The sequence below is a fragment of the Cucumis melo genome, chromosome 8 (genome assembly GCF_025177605.1).
Source record: "Cucumis melo cultivar AY chromosome 8, USDA_Cmelo_AY_1.0, whole genome shotgun sequence".
Taxonomy (NCBI): Eukaryota; Viridiplantae; Streptophyta; class Magnoliopsida; order Cucurbitales; family Cucurbitaceae; genus Cucumis; species Cucumis melo.
Window position 1 is genome coordinate 22,488,140 of NC_066864.1, and position 18,871 is coordinate 22,507,010.

Sequence of the window (18,871 nt, forward strand, 5' to 3'; positions counted from 1 at the left end):
CGGTATTAGATAATTATTTTTCCTGGTACTCGTCGATTACTAGACACTTCATCACACCTAATGACGCTTACTATTATTGCATGGTAAGAATTTTAATATGGTTTGTTCTATAAATTTAATAAAAGCATACACATTCTTTAATTATATTATTTACCTATCGTTTAGAATACTTTTGTTTAAGACGTACATGCTTACTCCATGGAAAACGATTTACAAGATTTGAGCTCAATGTGTGACTAAACCATGAAAAATATAGAATAAATTATTCAGCAGACCCGACGACTCAATGTTGTCGACACAGATCGTAGACACATTTGACGTAGATGACGATGACAAGACGATGATGTCGTAGAGGGAGATGAAGAAAATCCTTAGTTTGTAAATCAAATTTTTAATTCTTATACATTTTAATTTTAAATGTAGAATTATATGAAAATGCATTTTTATTTGCATCAAAACTATGGTCATACTACAAACAAGTTTAATAAACTTAAATATAAGTCTAATAAATTTATCCATTCCAAAAAAAAGAAAATATTGAATGTGTTAAGAACTAATTGGACACAAAATTAAAAATTAAATAATCTTTTAGATATATCTTTTAAACTTAAAAAAAAAAAAAAACTTATAGAATACAATCATTTAAAGATATAATTTAAGGTAGGTCAACTCAGGAAAATTAGTCAAAAGGAGTCATAAAGTTGTGAATTAAAATAAGCATGACTTAGTTGGTTTGATAAGTTTAAGAGAAATGAAATCCTATTTCACACATCCATAAGTAGTGGTACAATATCATAATTAGGGCTTGAATTTAGGTGTTATAGGGGGCTCCAAATTCACATGGCTTTCTGCATTTCATGGAAGGAGATGATGAAAGTCCTTTATGGACATACCATTTTAAAGCTCGCCTTTGTGTGTATAAAAAAAATAGATACTTCAATGAGAGGTTAGTATATAAGAAATCCATGATTAAATTACAAAAAAAAAAAAAAAAAAGCAATAGAGAAAGAGCTTTAATTTGTAAAAAGAAAAAAAGAAAACTTTGATTTGGAACTTTAGGATTTGAAAGGATTTCAAATCAATAGTGATTTTAAATGAATTTTCATGTTTGGATGCAAAACAAAATCAATGAATTTAAAATCAATTATGATTTCAAACATTTTAATTTTGACTAAAAAGATTTCCTTTCTAATTTGATCAGATTTGTAGGGATTTCAAAACTTCATTAATTAGGTTTTCTAAAAATAGGGTTTTTTTTTTAAACTTTAGGTAAGTCATGTATCGAACGACTTCATTAATCTAATTATGTTCCACGTGGGTCAAACGGGTCAAAATAAGCTGATGTTGATTAATGGAAGTCGTGTACTGATACACGACTTCCTTCGTTTTTAAAAACTATCCTATTTTTTACATTAGTTTGTCCACCTACTCTATGTCTATCATTTCTTTCAAAACTACAAAAAAAATTTTAAACACCATATTTGTGAAAATAGTCCCCTAAAGTCTCATAACTTATTTGGTTTATTAATTTAATTATTAAAGCTATGCAATATCAATTTATCCACTAACAAGAAAAATTTAAGCTTATTATATGTAATCTTAAATAATATGTCGTTAACATACGATGTGGATCATGTTCAAGATAAATATTCTAAAATTCTATATTATTTGCATAAGGTCGTGTGTGTTTTATATATTATGGTGATACTATTGTACGACTAATTTTGTAAATAGTTACAAATGGTTTGATCAAAATCGTTCACCTGGAGACATATGAGTGGAGATATCCTATACAAACAATTTATATAAGACCTAACTACGAAATATTTGTTCTCTCTTTGTAAATTTGTTAATTAATGAGATTAATATAATATTTCGTGGGAAGATCATATGCCACTTGATCTTAATCTTGTGTTATTTATGAACTCCTAACTGTGAGGTCAATCTTTTGATTTGTCCAAGTAATAATAGCTCGAGTTGCCGACTTAATATGTTTATTAGTGGTTGAGCCAGAACTTAACGTTAGGGAAACACAATTTCATATACGTACGATTAAAAGTTGAGCCCATGTATAACTCTAAATTTGTGTTTCTATATATGATCCTTGAACCTTAAAATATGTTTAATAGGCCTCTAAATTTTTATTCTATGTTTGATTGATGAAATAATCGTAGGAATAGCAAAAACATGGAAGGTGGTTATAGATGGAATGGTTATGAGATTTTAACCTAACAGGATCAAGAGTTTTCCCTCTATTTTTTAATTTTGCTTGGGATATCGGTTAGATATCATATCTGTTTTGATTTATCTGAATTTTAAAAATATCTAGGTTTATTATATATTTATTACTTATATGATTTGTCTAACTAATTTTGATAATTATCTAGATCATTCAATCTTATTTGTTTGTTATAATTAATTTATATTCATGTGATATTTCACTTGTGTCATTTTTAGGTTAAATTTACTATGATTTTTATTAATGAAAGTGTTATTTATTTGGTTTGGTTATTTATGAGAATCAATAGTCTATCTATAGCTCTCATTGTTCACTGTGTGGGACTACATAGGATACATAATATTTGTGGATATTTTTGGTGGGTGTGTACAACAAATATTTTGTTTGGTCTTTAGAATTGTCTTTTTTATATAATATAACAATATTTTCTTGAGAGCCGCATAACACTGTGTTCAATAGTATATATGATAAATCAATACATTTCTTAATAAGATCCATTTTTAGTGAATTTGGAATATATGGACGGACTACTTTTACTTACTTTACTTGTCGAACATTCATTCACATTTTGTGCTTTAAGTTTCTTGGTATTAAATTCAAGTCTCATGGTTTGTTATTATTTTACATTAATATGTTTTTCTAATTCAAAATTGCTCGTTTACATTATCTTTTAGGTACCAAATACATTTTGTTCATGAGTTTCAACTATTCCACGTGTTGAATCTTTGAAATACCATGTACTTTTATATAGGTTATAGTTATTTTAGTAATCTTTTCATCCTTTAGATTATTTAAATATTTGCCTATTTTAAAATATTTTCGTAAATTCCTAGGGGTCTTTTCAAAAAAATATAAAAAAACGGTCAAATATTTATACTGTGTAGAACAATTTCGAAAATAGAAAAAACCCAGAGGCCCACCAAAAATGCCCCGTCAACTATGCCGTTAACAACACGCTCGTAATATATTTGTGATCGTTTAGATTTGGCTATTGTTTGGTACAACGATCGTTTAGATATGACTACAATTTATTTTTCAATTCTATTGTTTAATTTTGTTACACGATCATTTAATTTGGTTACGTTTAAATTTGGTTACACTATCGTTTAGATTTGATTTGGCTATTGTTTGGTATACGATCGTTTAGATATGGGTACAATTTATATTTTCAATTCTATCGTTTAATTTTGTTACACAATCGTTTAATTTGGTTACACGATCGTTTAGATTTGGATCCCGATTTTTTTTTCAAATCTTGGTACATGATCGTTTAGATTTGGCTAAACGGATTTTTAAAATTCTTTTGCTACACTATCATTTATTTTTTTTATACAATTGTTTAAATTTGTCTACACGATCGTTTAGATTTGACTACATGATCATTTAGATTTGGCTAAACGATTTTTTAAAATTCTTTTACTACACGATCATTTATTTTTTTATACGATTGTTTAGATTTGACTAAATGATTTTTTAAATTCTTTTGGCACATGACCGTTTAGATTTGTCTACCGATGATTTATTTTTTTTACACGATCGTTTACATTTGGCTACTTCAATCTGAATGATTTTTTTAAAAAAATTTTATATACGATCTTTTAGATTTGCTATTTTTTTTATACAGTCGTTTAGATTTGGTTATCCAAATTCAAAAGACCTAAAAAAAGAAGAGAAAAAAAAAGAAAGATAATGGAAAGAAATCATAGCGAAAAAAAAGGAAAAGAAGAAAGACTATGGAAAGATTAAACGACGTAAAAAATAATCAGAAAATAAAAAAGACGAATAAAATATTAAACGATGTAAAAAAGAATAAAAAAAAAGAAGAAAAGACATTGAAAGAAATTGCAAAATCAGAAAAGAAGAAAGACGATGGAAAGAAATTGCAGCGAAAAAAAAGAAAAGAAGAAAGACGATGGAAAGAAATTGCAGCAAAAAAAAAGAAAAGAAGAAAGACGATGGAAAGAAATTGCAGCGAAAAAAAAAAGAAAAGAAGAAAGACGATGAAAAGATTTAACGACGTAAAAAAAGAATTGAAAAATAAGAAAGATTATGGAAAGAAATTGCAGAAAAAAAAAGAAGAAAAGAAGAAAGACGATGAATGAAATCGCAGGAGGAAGAAAATGAAAGAAATCGTCAGAAATCGCAAGAGGAAGAAGACAATTTCATCCCGAGGAAGAAAAAAAGATGGAAGGATAAATCTAGAATATTTAAAAAATGACTAATTTTATGGGTTTTATAGCACGGGCTGTAAATATTTGGTACTTTGTTACATATATGTAAGTTTTCTAAATACATATCCATGCACACTACCTATGAGATAACCTATTGAGAGATATATTATAATCTTCTAAATGCAAAAGTTTAAACATCCATATATGTTTTCTAAACGGTTTCGAAAACAATTTCAGATGTTTAATTATTCGAAACTGAATAATAGAAACAATTTCATTTAACTAAACTTCAAAACTACCTAATTAGAGATGTTCAATTTGCAAATTTCAAGTCGATCACAACAGTTTCATGCTTGACTAAGAATTTTCATCATTTGTGTTGGGTAGACGTGTTTTTTTTTCTTGGTGCACCCATCCATATACCAGTTGTTGGTTGCTCTTCTACAGAAAGCTTCTTCACTTCATTTTTTTTCCTTTGGCCTTGCCCTTCGTTCTTCTTTTTATTCGGCCATCTTCATTAATTCTACTTTGTTTGTGTTCAGTTAATAATGAGTAAAGAGACATTAATCGTTAGCATTTATTTAGTTATGATAATTAATATTTTTAAATATAATTGATACTTATGTGGGATTATTCTCATGGGCAATCTATCCTCCATTTCCAACTTTCTTTTTACCTATAAGCTAAGTTATCAGTGAAAGAAAGCGTACTTCTAGTCATACAAAGAGTATAGAGATTACGTTTATATTAGTTATCGCCACGTCCTCGAGACCACACGGAGCGGCCGATGTCCTCAAAATGGTTAGTTTTTAAAACAAAATATGAGTTGCCACCAATCATTTTAACGGTGTGATTGGACACCGAAATAGAGTAAACACGTTTTAAATAAAATCATTAAAAAAAATGGTCTGCGAAAACTAGAGTTGAGTTCGAGAGTCATTTGTGTATGATCGAGAAGGTGTTAGCACCTTACAACACTCGTTTAGAACGGTGGCCAAATTTTAAATCTTGAATTGAAAATATTCTTTAATTTCTTTTAAAACCAATGTCTTATTTTACCCCTCATTACTCCAATATTTGGAGTAATGATCTCATAAAATAAGTGAACATTTAATCAATTAAACTATATTGAAGAAAATCTTCTCAACTTAAGAAAGTGAAAAATTTCTCAAAATCCATCCAATAGCCTTCTAGTAAAGAGATTATTTTAAAAACATTAATTAAAATCATTTTTTCTTGGGATCAAATCTTGGACTCCAAATATGTGATCCCTCACCTTTGAAATCAGACTCCAAAGATGTGATCCTTCAAGAATTCTATGAAATCAGACTCTCAAATTTTTTAGATTCCATCATAGGATTTTGTTTAGGAAAAATAATATAAGTTATTAGAAATTATTGATTAGGAATTATTATAAAATCATAGATTAAATTTTGAATGTTTGAAAAAACATAAAAGGTTATAAATTAAAAAAATCTAAATGGTTTGAAAAAAAAGTGTTTTGTGAAATATTTTAAAACTTTGGAGAATTTTAGAAGGATTTTAAAACATTGAAAATTTTAATTAGAAAGAGTTTGAAAATTTTAAATAGGAAATAAAATGAGGCTTAATAGAAAAAATAGACAAGAAAAAACAAGAGTAAAAGCATCATTGTAAATTATGCAAACGTAAAATAATGTAGTAAAGCTTTAATAAAAACATATTAAAGAATGATCCCAGACTTTCATAGAATCGATTTCCTTACCTCAATAATTCTAAAAAAACAGGCTTCCAAATTTTCTAGATTTCATCGTCGGAATGTTTTTTTTTTAAATAAAAAATAATTTAAGATGTTAACAAATCTAAACAACTATTAGCAATAACAGTACATTAAATTGACCACAAAAAGAAGTGGAAAAAAATTAAATAACATATAAAAGGTGAGAACATACTAAAAAAGCAATAATCAAGATGAGAAAATATTAAAGAAGTAATAATCAATGCTATAAAAAGAAAAAAGAATTAAATAAATAAAAATTCTAATTATATATATAAAAAAGGATAAAGATACAATGTATAGAGAATAAAGCTTAAGAATAAACTAACAAAGTAAAGACATAATAATAAATAAAAAAGAGATAAACAACAAGGTATGAAGAAATATGTAATAAATAAATAAAAAAAACTATGAAAGAGAAACTCACAAGATAATAAATAAATAATTATAAGAGAAAGAAAAGTAGAGAAATAAGAACAAAAATAATAAGCAAATATTTAATCATTTAATTTTTTTTTACATTTTTTGATGGAAGTTTGAAGAAAGATAAATAAAATAATGAAAATAGTAAGAATAAGAAAAAATAAAAAACTTTGAAGGAAAATAAACAACATAAAAAAAGAAGAAGAGAAAAAAAAAAAAAAAACAAAAGAAAGAAAGGTCGAAATCCCAACACATTAATCTCATTTGTTATTTGAGGTGTGGATCACTAGGACCAAAATCCTACCATATACCTCTAACTAAGTTACAGTTTTTTTTGTGCGTTGGATTCTTGGCATTGTAGAGAGAAAGATGAAGATTTAGGGGTTGTTAGAAGAGAAGATAAAATATATATTACAGATTTTTTTTTTATTTTTTTAAGAAGATATGAATATTAAGAGAAGTAGGGGCTACGAAGGTTAGAGATTTAGATGAAGAAGAAAGGATGTGAAAGTTGTAAAAATTTCTAGGTTTTTTTTTTGTGGCATTTTTTATGTTGTGTGTTTTATTATTATTATTATTATTTTTTGTGTCCCATGGATGAAGAAGAAGAGATTATTTATAGCCAAAATCATTTCTTCAAATGGCTAAAAATTCAAAATGGTGGGATTTTTTTGGCCTCCACCTCAAAAGAGCATGGAGCTTTTATTAACAAAACCAATTTCAAAAAGTTACCATATTGAGTAATTCTCCACCTATCTTAGTTAGTCTAACTAATTGATTTAGTTACTTTAACCAAACTACCTACAAAACTTTAAAAGTAGTTAAATAACAATTTTTTTACAAAAGTTGGTTAATCACAAAAATATAGAATAGCCAAATTAAGGTAAAAATTGATCTACCAATTGAGATAATTTCAAATAAGGTAGGACAATATTAGGTGGCTACATTAGTGTGTCATAAATATCATCTGGGTCTTTGATGTGTCCCTTTTACTTGTGCACAATGATGGATGTGCTCTCTATATAATTTTATAAATTTTCTACATAGTTTTTGTTGTTGAGTTTCATTTTTATCTAGAATAAGACCTTCATATCGTAAAGCGAGTGAAAAGGTTGAACTTCATTCTTAATGAGATCTATACTTGATGTCAAGTGAAGTACCTAGCTACAGGAGAAGTACTCTTGATCGACTTACCATTGTGGATGTAGAACTGAGGATCACTTCCTATGGAATTTTAGGCAAATTATCTAAACTGGGATAGACGTGCTATGTAAAATCTCAAACCTATTTTACCTAAAGTAGGCTAAACAAGAAAGGAATTGTAAGAAAAATTAACAATAGCTTAGGTGTTATAAATGGAGTGTGATGGAAGCCTGGGTGAAAATAAATTAAGAAAAATTTAATAGGTTTTAATAGGTGTCCAAGTGACATTATTAGCATGTCATCTTAGTCATAAGGAAAGAAAATTAGGCTAAGTGATGTCTTGGTGGCTATAAAGGTTAACAAGTTGACAAACTAAGCGTTTTGGCTTGAGCTAGACGTCCAAAACTTGTGCAAGGTAAGAAGAGGTTGTCATGGTGGCAAGGAGTGTCAAAATAACATCTAAGACAATCTGGTAGGCGATAAAAAATGTGCTAAACGTTTTTAAATTGGACTAGGCGGCCAACCTTGTCCATATAACCTGTAGCCAAGTCATGTAATCAAGGACATTCGACCAAGAGTAGCAAGGATGGCTGGCAAGAAGGGGTCAAGCTAGATGTTTGGAGGTGTCAAGAACCTCTAAAGAGGTGACTAGAGCTAGGCTATGCAGCCATGACAAGGCACGCAAGGAGTGTAGGTTATGCGTCAAAAGCTGCCCAAAGAACTTCTAAGAACAAGATGATGGGTGACCAAGAGTGTCCAAAGCATTGTGACAAGAGGAGAAGTAGAATGCAAGTGGCATCGCATGCAAAGCACCTAGGTTTTGCCAAGTAGGAGGTGTAAAGTGCTTAGCGTGAGATGGAAAGTGACAAGTAGGAGGCATAAGAAGCAAGTAAGAGGTGTCATCAAGGGAGCATGCAAGGACCTCTATATAAAGGAAACTTTAGATGAGTAGTGCTTATAATTCACTTGTGCCATTTAGGTAATTTCACTTAGAAAATCTTTCAAATTGAGTCTTGTGTCAAAGGAAGGGTTGCCAAGCAAAGAGGGCGTGAGAAAGGCATATGTTGAAGAGAAGAAAGCCACAAAGGTTGTTAGACTCGTACCTAAGTTAAGAAGTCAAAATTTAACTAAGTATTCTGAAGAAGGCGTTCTGGGAAGAACTACGTGATAAGAAGTTGGTACTTGAGTTAGTTTGCGAGTATGCGACTAGACTTTCGAAGGTTAAGTGTTAGTATGCGAGTAAGGTTCTTTGCGAGTTGAAGGACTAGGCGAGAACGAGTAAGAAAATTTCCCAGAAATTTTCTAAATGATGTTTAATGGGTCACTTGTAAAAGATTAAACTAAGCATGATTAAGTTAAACCTTGAGTTTACACGTGTACCACTAAAAGTAAGAGCTAGCGGAAGATTCAGAATTGACTAAGCTGATTTGAGATTAGTATAAATAGAGGTCTTCAATCAGATTATTTAGAATTTATTTTCTGAAAGTTTGGAGAAAAGCTAAGTGTTGAAGTGCTTACGCGAGATGAAGAAGAAGAGAAGCAAGCAGCGTCTCAGTTTCTATGTTTGTAAGTGTTTTTCTTAAAATAGTTTGTTATATTTAAAAGTTTTCTTTCAAGCTTCTATTGATTTGAAATAATCAATTGGACATATTTCTTAGTTTTCTTTTATGAATGTTTTCAAAGATGTTTCAAATCAAAAGTTTATGATATGATCAAATAAAAGTATGTTTTATGTGATTCCAATGGTTGTGAAATGGTGTTCAAACTATTAGTCTTCTTCCTATCAATGAGCTAACAGTTATATGCACATAAAGAGTAAAGGCAGCCATGTATAAAAGATGTGCATAGTGAAATGAGGCAGGACAATACATAAAAGATGTGTATTGTTCTTCGGCCTGAGCAACAAGAAATGAATCAGGATATTCTTGGATGCTGATGATGAGAATGCCATTTCAATAGTCTAAACGCGAGATGATGAGTCTTTGCATAGAGAATGATTCGGGTTCTTGGTAAAAGAAATGTATTTATGAGTAATGGGTGTTTATCTGAAATGTATGTTTATGCGATATAATGTGTTTATGTGAAAAGATGTGTTTAATGTTTTGATGTAAACAAATGATGTTTATACAAAAGGTATTTCACAAAAGGTTTTCTTAAAACTTCACTAAGCCATTTGACTTATGTTTTAAGTTTTTACCTTCCAGGTTTCGGGCGTTAAGACCAAGTAAGGAAAGGGTGAGAAGCTTCTAGGTGAGAAGAGACTGCTAGACATTTTACTTTTAAAGTTTAAGTGTTGTATTTAAGTATTGTTGTAAAGTGATGTAGAACACTTAGTTAAAGTTAATAAAAGAATTTTTTTCATCTTACTTTATTATGTTAAGTTGTTTATTGCCTAAAATATAAATTGAAGTTAAGTTATGAAGTTATCAGGTGATTAAGCAAAGCTTAAGGACCTCAAGCTAAGTGTTTTGGCATTCAACGCGTCAAAATGCTCAAGGTCATACCAAGTCTTGCATGGCGATTTGGGTTGCATGCGAGGGGGGTGTGACAAAGGTTATTTTGAAAGGAAATTTGGACAGTGCTGACTGTTTTGAAGCTATAAAACTCAATACTAAGAATCTTTTGCCAAAGTTTAAGGTAAGTTAGTTAAGACATTTTAAAAATTTTTTGTAGATGGAAGTTTCTTGATTTGAGTTCTAGAATTTTATTTTATTAAGCTCTAAATTTGGTTAAAGATTTTAGACGAAAACCTAATTACGGGACAAGGTTCAAGGGCGGGTCGAGTGTCAAGGAGATAAGGTAAGTTGGACGTGGAAAAGGGGCAAAAGAGGTTATTTGGTCGTAAAACATGCAAGAGGCATGTTTAGCAGATGGCTAGATGACGTGAGGTACACGTCTAGGCCATGTCGGCATCCACGCATGCACAAACAAGGTCAGTCATGCACATAGACACGCAACACACAACCAACCTTTACGCGTAAGGACACGATGCTCATAGCGTGCAGTCATGGAACGTGCGCAGTGTCAAGGGCATACTTGTCCAAGGTATTATTTACCCATTGCCGTATGCCCGAATACCCCTAAATCGCTTTATCTTTATGTCTTGAAAGTAGTCTAGGTTAATTCTTTTGTTTTCGTGTCGCCGAGCCACAGTGACATTTCGGCTTTTTCATATGCAAGCCTGCCAAGGCCAAAAATCTCAAAATGTACTATAGGGGGTACATGACTAGTCCGACCCCCGCCCAAGCCTTGTTGCACTCTTTGCAAGTTAAGCTATTTTCTTTGCAATTGACAATCTTCAATGCTTTCTTTATGATGTTTTTAACTATTTACTTTCTCTCTCCCGTTTTATAAAAAGATTTTGCCAAGAACGTGGAGGGAGGCTACATCATACCGCGAGTTTGTCCGTGGGTTTCGAATATTGAATGGCTGATTTGTTGACTGAGCAGAACAAGTGCCGCACAATTGTGGTTGAAAGTTACGATTGTGACAAGTGGTATCAGAGCCAAATCGGCTAATTGACAGTAAGACTGAAGTATGTCGTTGGCGGATCCATCGGGCAAGGCCCAGAGAGACTGACTAGCAGAGTTAGAAGAGTAGATGCTCTACCTAGCCAAAGTTTCCAACTCCATCCGCTACTTGGAGTACCGTCTTGAAGAAATTTATGAGAAAGTTGGTATAATCGATGCGGTAGCTGGTCGTGTTGAAGGGTTACCGATACAAGAGTTGTTGGCAAGAGTTGACACCTTGGAAGCGAACACAAACGTCAGAAGAACTGTTAACTACGAGCGTGGGGACAGTTTATCGGGCTTTATTACCCACATGGAAGAACGTGTCAGCGAGCTAGATAGCTCTCAGAAGACACTCTTAGAGATGATAAACGACATGTCAGAGGATTTTCGAGCTACCCTTGATGTCAGGAATGAAATCGCAGATGTGAACACAAGACTGAGACTCACAATGCGAGCAATGGCAAACTAAGTTTTGGTTGGAGGAATAGTTCCTGTTACCAAGGTGAAGGTTCCGGAACTCAAGCCCTTCTGTAGGGTGAGGGATGCAAAGGCCTTAGAGAACTTCATATTTGATCTTGAACAGTACTTCAAGGCCACAAACACAGTCATCGAAGAAGCTAAAGTGACACTGACAACGATGTATTTGTGTGAAGATGCCAAGTTGTGGTGGAGGTCTCGATACATGGACATACAGGAAGGGCGTTGCTCAATAGATACTTGGGACGTCCTAAAGAAAGAACTCCGCTCGCTATTTTTCCCCGAGAATGTGGAAATCCTTGCTCGACGAAAATTGTGCGATCTAAAACACACTGGCAAGATTCGAGAGTACGTAAAACAGTTCGCGGGGTTGATGTTAGACATTTGCGATATGTCAGAGAAAGACAAAGTTTTCTGTTTTGTCGAAGGGCTGAAACCATGGGCAAGGGCCAAGTTGTATGAACAAAGGGTTCAAGACCTCACGTAACGTATGCAGCAGCCGAACGGTTGTTCGATCTGACAAGTGACTCTCAAGATACGAGATGTCACCAAAGTTCTTCACCTGGAAAGAATAGGAATAGTCGTCCGAGTTCTCCCAAAGCTGTCATGGGAGACGAATGTCCTAGTAAAGATCGTAGATCTCACCAGTCAAGCATAGAGAACACATGGTGAAGGCCGAATAATCGTAGCCCACCCAAGCGTCTCCTCAGTTGTTTCATATGTGGGAAGCCACATCTGACAAGAGAATGCCCGAATAAAGTCGACTTCCATGCATTTCAGGCCTCATTAATCGTGGATTCAGATGATAAGTCAAATCAAGCTGAGGATGAAGTGGGCCAGATAGATGGGGGCGAGAAGACTCGAATAGGGGCCATAAAATACCTGTTGTCTCTCCAGAAAAAGTCAGGGGAGAGAAACATACCAGTGGAAAGGGGCTTATTGTATGTTGACACCTAGATCAACCAAAAGCAGACTAAGAGCACTATGATTGATTCCGGTGCAACCCAAAACTTCATAACAGAGGCAGAAGCTAGACGTCTAAGGCTCCGTTGGGAGAGGGATTCAGAAAGGATGAAGGTCGTGAACTTCGTTGCCCTACCTATCGTCGGACTAGTGAAGCAAACGACGATAAAGTTGGGAGGATGGAAAGGCCCCGTAGACTTTGTGGTTGTAAAGATGGACGACTTCGATGTAGTGTTGGGAATGGAGTTCCTTCTCGAACATCAAGTCACACCAATGCCGTCAGCCAGATGTCTAGTGATTACTGGATCTTTTCCTACGGTAGTGCAAGCAGATATTCGTCAGCCCAACGGGTTTAAAATGATATCGACCATGCAACTAGAGAAGAGTCCCGCCCAAGAGGAACCACCATCTGTGGCGTTGGGAAAATTAGAGGAGACAGTCCCCAAAGACACTCTGTGTGTTCCGGAGAAGTGCCATGGTGTGATGCCAAGTAGTTGGCCCAAGTTCTCATCAATGCGAAGGAGAACCGACCATGGGGTAGAGTTGCCATCAGAGGCAAAAGCGCATGCGAAGAATGCTTATCGCATGGCACCGCTGGAGTTAGCCAAACTTCGGAAACCATCAAAGATGTTGTTGAATATAGGATTTAGTAGACCTGTACAAGCTCCGTATGGAGCCCATGTCCTTTCTCTGAAGAAGAAGGACAGAAGCCTACAACAGTGTATTGACCACCATACCCAGAGTAAGCTCATAGTGCGGCGCAAATATCCACTCCCCATGCTCACGAGGCGGGTGGACCACCCCCGTGGGATGAAGTACCTCTCGAAGTCAGACATCCGATCGAGGTACTTTCGAGTAAGAACAACGAAGGCAAAGGGACTCGAGACAACTTGTGTCACTGGACATGAAGCATACGAACTCCCCATGGTGCCACTGAGTCTTACCGATGCCAAGGGAGGAAAGTGTTGTTCTGTGTAGAGCCAGATAAACGTGCTGGGTCATGTGGGGGAGTGCCACCAAAGTGGGTTTTTGAGAGAAGAAGACACTTAGTGGAGTGAGAACCTCGAGTGTCAAGCTGCCTTCAATGGTTCAAAGCAAGCCATGATCGAGGGGTCAAGTCTTGGGGTCGTCAATGCGACCAAGACTCCCAAAGTTGAAGCCGAGAAAATCAGCTGTGTGCTCGGAGAATATCTGCATCATTATGTTGATGGCAGACAAAAGAATTGGGTCCAGCTGCTGAAGGTAGCCCAATTCGGTCATAGTGCCCAAACAGACTCGCTGATCAAGAGAAGTCTGTTTGAGACTAAAGGTAAGAGGCATTCTGTATTGCCGCTGCTCGTCGATGGCCCTTATGTAGAGGACCACCCTCAAGTCCATAGAGTTGGAGAGGAATGGGAACAGATGGCCGACATCGCTCGAGTGCACCTAGAAGAAGCTTCAAGGCCGATGGAGAAGAGGGTAGATCAAAAGCGATGCCCTCTTGAGTTCGAGTGGATGACCAAGCTTTCAATTAACGGTGCAACAACACCGTACGATTATCTGTCAACCTGGACCTGAAGGAAGATAGAGAAGTCAAGGAAGTCCTTGCTGATAGAGTAAGGACTGGTAGAAGGCCCACGAGGGAGATAATAAATTCCTGGTGAAGCGGAAGAAGCCCCTCGTGGAGGTAACAAGTGGAGGACATGTCGAAGACCTTGAAACGTGAACGCAGAAGACTGAAGAGCTCCAGCTTCGTCAGTTGACGAGGACGTCAACCGTTTAAGTGAGGGAGAATGTCAAGGGCATACTTGTCCAAGGTATTATTTACCCATGGCCGTATGCCCGAATACCCCTAAATCGCTTTATCTTTATGTCTTGAAAGTAGTCTAGGTTAATTCTTTCGTTTTCGTGTCGCCGAGCCACAGTGTGACATTTCGACTTTTTCATATGCAAGCCTGTCAAGGCCAAAAATCTCAATATGTACTATAGGGGTACATGACTAGTCCGACCCCCGCCCAAGCCTTGTCGCACTCTTTGCAAGTTAAGTTATTTTCTTTGCAATTGACAGTTTCAATGCTTTCTTTATGATGTTTTCAACTATTTACTTTCTCTCTCCCGTTTTATAAAAACATTTTTCCAAGAACGTGGAGGGAGCCTACATCATACCGCGAGTTTGTCCGTGGGTTTCGAATATTGAACGGCTGACTTGTTGGCTGAGCAGAACAAGTGCCGCACAATCGTGTTTGAAAGTTACGATTATGACACGCAACATGCTTGGCCATGCGAGGTTAGCACGCGACCAGGCCTAAGGTCCTACATGCGTGTGTACGCCTACTGCCCATGCTCTGCGTGCCAGCCAACCCACATGTCATTTTCAGGCATATTTTAGTGTTTTAGCACTTTTTGCTTGGAGTTGGAATATTTTATGGATTTTTGGAGCTAAATGAAGTATAAATAACCTATTTTTTGGATAAGTGAAATTTGAAAAAAAAATCTCAAGGCAAGGAGTAAACCTCGAAGTTTGTGAGTGACACTTTATTTAAAGCTATTTACAAAGCATGGTTTGAAGCTACACAAGCAATAGCTTGAGGGTGACTTTTGCATTTAAAATTATTTCCAAAATTTATTTCCAAGCTTGATTTATTAAGCATGTGACTTTTGCATTTAAATTATTTCCAAAATTTATGTCCAAGCTTGATTTATTAAGCATGACTATTGAGAAACATGTTTTTAACTAGTTTTCTATAAACATGTTTGAGATATTAAGTGATTTATGAGCAAAAGTATGAGGTTATAAGTAAGTTTATGCATATATGTTTTATAAGTTGTTTGTACCAGCATATGTGTACAAAACATTAAGTTTGAAAGCTTAAATGTTTTTCATTAAGCTATACCAGAACTATACAAAGTTACTTTTGAATGTGCACATATGATTTTGAAACCGCTGGTGTGAAGGCTTATAAGGGGCCTAGGATAATTACTTCACAGAAGGCACAAGTGCCTAATGGGAAGGTTCAATTTATATTGATCTATGTTAAATTATTATGTATAGTTAGGAGCTAGTATGTAAAAGTTTGATTTACCTCTTGATAGTTAAAGATATCTAAAATGTTTTTAAAGGTTTATTATGTTAAGTTCACAATGTTTTATTCATTCATAGCTGAGCTTTAAGCATAACTATTTAGAAAACATGTTTTAGAAAAGTTGTCATTCACTAGGCATTTTTAGCTTATTCTTTCAAATGTTTCTCACTTTCCATGTATGATCATGTTTCCCTGAAGCTGAGTTTAATACTGCCATGTCGACTAGCCTATTAGAAGAGTTCATAGAGTAATCATGTTTAGGAGAATGTACCAAAGTATAGGCAGTTGTCTTGTGGGTACAAAGAATTGATTTATATTGAGTCTTTATATAAGTCATCTCAAAGTTTGTAAATTAAATTAGTTGCAATGAAATTTTCTTTCTCTAAGAATTGAGTTATATGTTTCCACTAATTTCGGAAATTTATGCCATTCATAGATAGCATAAGGGTTAGAAAGAAAGAATAGACCTTAGAAATAAATTTTTAAACGAATGAGTGGAAGCTCTAGGAGTTTATGAATTTAAAGGCTCCACTAGTCCTATTGAGGCAGATGAATGAATACTGACAAGGTGTTTCTAGGCTACCAAATGCCCTGACAACCATAAAGTGAAATTGATTGAAGTTATGTTACAAAGAGACATAAAAAATGGTGGGAGACAGTCAAGCAAGAATTGACCAATAAAGAAAATTTAAACTAAGAGATGTCCTAGCGTTTGTTTGATGAGGAATTTTTCTCTAGACATTATTGTAGTTGGAAGAAAAAAGAAGAATTCTTCTGAGGATCATATTATATTATGGGATATGCTGAAAAAATTGCAAGGAAAATGGACTATATCGCAATTAAGATCCTACAAAGAGAGTTATGTAGGAAATTGATAGATGGTTTGCGAATCAAATTTCATATATTGAAAATTATTGATAATAGGTGGTCAAGTTTGTATTCACTATAAGAAATTGTAATTTTAGTGGCGCACAAAGAACGTCACTAAAACGCAAAAAAACGTCGCTAAAAGTATTAGCCACGAGGAGCCATTCGTCGATAGGACTGTCGCTGATTTAGCGTAGGTAAAAATTTTAGTGACGCTACAATTAGCACTTTAAATTTAGTGACGAAAAACGAAATCTAGGTACTTTAAATATGAAAAACTCAAATGGATAAAATTACAACATTCTAAAAGAATGAAAAAGGGCGAAGGACATGTGTAAAGCAAAAACAACAATATAACCAAGCCTTATAGAGATTTTTAAAACTTTAGCATCTCACCGAAATGTAGATGAGCGTTCGAGTAAAAGCGTTCAAGCAGATGGCCGACAAAAATATGTCTTAGGTTGTCGTCGATGAGAAGTTTGGTCATTTGAACAGCGTCATGGTTCACCATCGATCAACGGGTGGAGGTGGAGATGGAAAGGCTTTTTGGGGCCGTTCGAGCAGGTTGATTATTGTGGTTCGCCATCAATTGACCAGTGGAGGTGAAGATTGATAGACTTTTCGGGTTGGGAGTGGGGATTTTCGGGTTGGGGGTAGAGGAAAAGCGGAGATAATGAGAAATATAATTAATAAATTGTTTAATGAAAAAGTTGAAGGGAATTTGGGGGGAGGGAGGGAATTTTGGTAAAGTTTTAGCAACATTTATGTTTGTTGCTACAACTATTTAATTTTTAGTGACATTATTATTTTGTTACCAATGATGCAGGTTTAAAACGTGTAGCTAATAATAATCTTTTGTGACATATTTTTTTTGCGTCGTTATAAACGAACTTTTACTGACAAAAATTAGTTGCACTACTAAAACTTTGTCACCAAATAATGAATTTCTTGTAGTGATTACTCACTGTATTTTTAATAAAGTTAGAAAAGAATTTAGAAGAGGAAAAAGAACAACAACCCATTTCGATGCAAGAACGAATAGCATCTTGCTAGATGCTAAACGATTTGTCTAAGAAAGGTAGAAGGCAACCTTGTAGGAAATGTTAAAAGTATCATCAAGGACAATGGCTTAGTAAGACAAAAAGATTTTTCTATTGTCAACAACTAGGACACTACAAGAGGGATTGCCTACTTTTTAGATTAGATCAACAGGTAGAGATGAGAATTGTGTCACAATGGGTAATTCAAGTAATTTGATTTTGAGTTGCTTCAGTTGATGGAAGCGGACTTAGTTTTATATAGGAGAAAAATAAAAGAAACCTTTTGTTACTAGAAGGCTATAAATAATAGCACTTGTATAAATCAAACTTGGAATTATATATAGTTTTGTCTGTAAGTGAATAAATATCCTTTTAGTTCAAGTTATTTCTCTTAGGAGGTTCTGGCCCATGAGTTTGACATTTAAAGCCAAACCCATGTTTGGACACTTGGAATAAAATTTCTAAGATTAAAAGACCAAACCCATGGATTTGGAATATGTTTTTTTTTTTTCATGAATGTCATCTGTTTTAGAAAATTTTTCACTTTAACCTCTTATTAATGACCATTGAGACTATGTTGACAACAAATGTTAGCCAACTTCACGATCAACCATGATGACCGATCATGATTGATCGACGTTCATGATGATCGATTGTCATAACCATTGGCTTTATATCATCTTGATCGTCGCCTTCAGATCATCTTAACCATCAATTATTGATCGTCGGTGACCAATCATCTCGATCGTTGATGACCTACAACTTTCGATATTACTATTGTTGGGTGGACGTCTTGGATCGACGGTGTCCAATCATTATCGTTTATTATCGATGTTATGCCTATTAACAAACGGTCGTAGTGATGGTCAATGACTAATAGCCATGATGTAACGCCCCGAAGTTCGAGGTAAAAATTTTAGCATTCTAAGTGAATTGTTCGGAAATTTGAGTTTTGGTAAAACGATAAAATAATAATATAATATTGATTAGATTATTATTATCGGGAATTATTATTACAATTTTTAATGTTAATATTTTCTTTTTATTTATTTAAAATAAATATTAATATTTTTATTTAATATTGTTATAATTAATTAATATTAATATTCTATTATAAATTTATATTAATTTTATTCAATATATATATATATATATCATTATTTATTTTTATTATATTTAATATTATTATTATTATTATTATTATTATTATTATTTATT